At 53.9% G+C, this 4,040-nt stretch overlaps 1 pseudogene; it reads right to left on the reverse strand.

Moving 5' to 3' along the window:
- Nucleotides 1–1,508: 1,508 nt before the first annotated feature.
- On the reverse strand, nt 1,509–3,505 carry LOC144253735 (forkhead box protein N3 pseudogene; annotated as a pseudogene).
- Between the last annotated feature and the right edge of the window lie 535 nt (nt 3,506–4,040).

A 4,040-nucleotide genomic window follows, 5' to 3' on the forward strand; every position in this document is an offset into this window, starting at 1 on the left:
TATCTCCCTGTGAAATTGATCTTTTACTTCCTGGATTTGTTTGTCAATGTGATCTTTCATTGTCTGATTTTGCTGTCTCATGTCTTCCTTGAGACTCCAGATAATCTGAAGCATGTATATCCTGAACTCTTTATCTGACATTCCATCAGTTGCAGCTATTACCTCTTCTAATGTTGAGTTGACCTGCATAGCTTGTAGTCCTTTCTTTCCTTGTCTTTTCATACTGCTCGCGTTTCTTTCTGCTTGGTGCAACTGTTGTGTTTTTGAAATTTACCCCCTGGCCTGTCTTTCCAGTGGGCCGCAGGTTTCTTTGCTCCCCCCGCTCCGGCACCTTGCCGCTCCCCAGTGCGTGCCACAGACTCCAGCCGCAGGGCGATTGCCTATCAGGCTATGCGCCCCTCCGTGCGGAGAAAAGGAGCTCCCGCAGTCGAACTTTGCACGATGGAAATCTGTCTGGAGCCCCTCGATTTCGCTGGAAATTGGCGGCAGCCGACTACGGGTTCGGGCGGGGCGGCCCAAGCCGCTCAGGGTGATCGCCGCTTGCAAAAGCGGTTGCTGGCTCCGGGACTTGATTTCTGCACCCGCCGCGGTGCTACCTCTGGAGCCGGGTAGCTGCGGCTGCGTGGTTAGGGACCGGGCGGGAGAAGCACCTGCTCCCAGAGCGAGCGCTATGCCTTCCGGGGGAGCCCGGATGGCGGAGGCCAACTGCGGGTTCGGGCGGGGCGGCCCAAGCAGCTCAGGGTGACCGCCGCTTGCAAAAGCAATTGCTGGCTCCGGGACTTGACTTCTGCACCCGCCGCGGTGCCACCTGTGGAGCCGGTTATCTGTGGCCGCGTGGTTAGGGACCCGGAGGGAGAAGCAGCTGCTCCCAGAGTGAGCACCATGCCTTCCGGGGGAGCCCGGATGGCGGATGCCGACTGCGGGTTCGGGCGGGGCGGCCCAAGCCGCTCAGGGTAACCGCCGCTTGCAAAAGCGATTGCTGGCTCCGGGACTTGACTTCTGCACCCGCCGCGGTGCTACCTGTGGAGCCGGTTATCTGTGGCCGCCTGGTTAGGGACCCGGAGGGAGAAGCAGCTGCTCCCAGAGTGAGCACTATGCCTTCCGGGGGAGCCCGGATGGCGGAGGCCCACTGCGGGTTCGGGCGGGGCGGCCCAAGCCGCTCAGGGTAACCGCCGCTTGCAAGAGCGATTGCTGGCTCCGGGACTTGACTTCTGCACCCGCTGCGGTGCCACCTGTGGAGCCGGTTAGCTGTGGCCGCGTGGTTAGGAACCGGACAGGTGGGGTGGCTGCTTGCAAAGCGAGAGCTAGGCCTCCCGGGGGAGCCCCTTGCCCGAGTGGCTAATGTCTGCGGACTAGACCTCTGTGCCCGAGTGGCCGCCCAAGATCCACTTCTCTGGGACAAACTGTCACTTCCAATAAACCTACCAGATCACGGCTGCTCTCCTCTAAAGGGAATTATGCTAGGAGTTCCTCCGTATGTAGGCTGCAGCTGTCCAGGTGGGTCTTTCTTATCCCGTTAAAGTGGAGACGTTGGAGTCGCTGCTTCCTCGCCGGCCGCCATGTTGGATCCTCTCCTTCTGCTCCTTCTGCCCCTTTCCCGTCCGATTGGTGATGTTATTCAAACAGGATTGAATCCCTGCTAAGTGCGGGAGCAACCCGGCTGCCTCTTTCATCTCCTCGTCGTCGCTCTCATGGGGTTTTTCCGTGCATCTCTTTTTGAGGGGCAGCATGTCGCTGGGGACCTTCCTGGCCTTGGCGAAGTGCTGGCGCTTCTTATGCTGGGATGTGTACCCACTGTCCCCCAGGGCATCCTTGGCCTCCTTCAGGTTGGGCTTCCTGTCATCCTCCTCCGTTTCGCTGTGGCTCTCGTGGCTCTGGAAGCTGCCCTAGCTGCCCTCCTGGCATCCCTTGGTGGTCGTCGGCCGAGGAGGAGGAGGAGGAGGAGGAGGAGGAGGAGGAGACGGAGTCGCTGGTGGGCGAGGTGCTCCGGGCGTTGGAGGACTTGGCACTGTTACAGTTGTGATCCTCCTTGGGGTCTCCGCTGACCACGGGGGAGCCCCACGATGGCTCACTCTCAGTCCGCATCCAGCAACTGGTGATGCTGTTCCTCATGGCTGCCGTCATTCCAATGGGAGTGATTGGCAATGGCAGGATGCCAGGAAACAGCCCTCAGCTCAGAACCCGCGCTCCATTTTGTATCACTCCTGGAGAAACTTGCAGAAGGTCTCCGTTTCTCTTGAAGAAGGTACTGCCCGGCCAGATGGGTGGACCTGATGGGCTTTGATATGCTTGAGGAGAGGTGGGAGGTGGGTGGTAAGGTGTCTTTTTCAAAGCCTGAATTAGATTTTGTCTATACTCTGGGTCTATGCACCATAAGGACACTTTCCCAATACTCTGACTCCTCTCTTTATCCGCTTTCTTAAAACACTTGTTCAATGACAAATTATGTCTCACTGAGTTTTTCCACCCAGTAGGTGCATTCGCAAAATGCGGAAAATGTTCCAAGATCCAGTTGTAGATATTCTTCACTGGCAGGTGCTTGGTTGGAGAGTCCTCCATGGCCATAAATATGAGGCAGCTAAAGGAGTAGGGGGGCTTGCAGTTGGGGTTCTGCCTAGCATCATAGGGCATGTCAGAGTTGGCTGGGGATGGAGGGGTGTCATCGTCCAGGTCCTGGACAGGGCTGACACTCCTGAGAACTGACTCCCCAAAGCTCTTCAGCAAGTTCTTGCTCTCATGCAGCCAGTTCAGGTTGGTCAGCTCTTCATCTTCCATGGTCCCCTCTTCTAATCTGATGTCAGGCAGAGAAAAGTCGAGGTCATGGTCTTCCTGAAGGGCCTTGGAGAAACCACTGCCCCGGTAACACTGACTCAGTCCACTGGACACACTAATTCCTGAGCTTTCTGGCTTCTTACTGGCAGGCATGACTGGACCTATGTACGTGAAGGCTCCTGGCCAGAGCAGAGCACGGGGGTGCGGGAGCGCCGCTGCCCTTCAGCAGAGAGCCCACAAACTTTATTTATTTTTTTTTATTGTTGGTTGTTCAAAACATTACATAGTTCTTGATATATCATATTTCACATTTTGATTCAAGCGGGTTATGAACTCCCATTTTACCCTGTATACAGCTTGCAGAATCACATCAGTTACACTTCCATTGATTTACATATTGATAAACTCATGTCTGTTGTATTCTGCTGCCTTTCCTATCCTCTACTATCCCCCCTCCCCTCCCCTCCCCTCTTCTCTCTCTACCCCCACTACTGTAATTCATTCCTCCCCCTTGTATTATTTTTCCCTTTCCCCTCACTTCCTCTTGTATGTAATTTTGTATAACCCTGAGGGGAGCCCACAAACTTTAGCAGGCGCCCAGCGGGCATCGTTTGGTGGCCCAGCTAAAGACGGGCCGGCACGGCGGGGCAAGCTGGGGCGGCGAGGGGCGAGGGGTGGGGGGCGGCGTGGGACCTGCGGCTTCAGCCTGGCGCGCCTTGCATTCTCCCGCCATCTCGCTGCTCTCCCCGCCCCTTCCCGCCTCCCAGTTGCCTCTGCCGCAGGGCATCAGGCCAGGGCACGCCAAGCTATGAGAAATTGTTTCCACCCTTTTTGGCTATTTTGGATAATGGCAATATGAACATTTTGCTAATGTGTCTTAGTGCCCTAGAGCATGTATTCATGTGTGCTTAAGGAGGTGAACTGTTGGCCATGAGTATACCTCTATTTGACAGTAGTAGGTAACATAAAACGTGTCTTCAGCATGTTTAAATTTATATTTGTAGTAGTCTATTAAAGTTCATATTTCTTCCAGACTTGTTGACACTTGGTGTTTTCAAATTTTGCCATCCGTGGGTGTGTGTTAATATCTTATAATGGCTTTATTTTGAATTTCCTTCTATTTCCGATAGGGTTGAACACTTTTTTTTTTTGTATTTGAATTTTATTTTTATTTTTTACCATACGATTTATTTTTATTTTTTTTCAGCCATACATGACAGCAGAATGTGTTTTGACATATAATACATACATGGAATGTACATACATCA

The sequence above is a fragment of the Urocitellus parryii genome, chromosome 3, assembly GCF_045843805.1.
Source record: "Urocitellus parryii isolate mUroPar1 chromosome 3, mUroPar1.hap1, whole genome shotgun sequence".
Taxonomy (NCBI): Eukaryota; Metazoa; Chordata; class Mammalia; order Rodentia; family Sciuridae; genus Urocitellus; species Urocitellus parryii.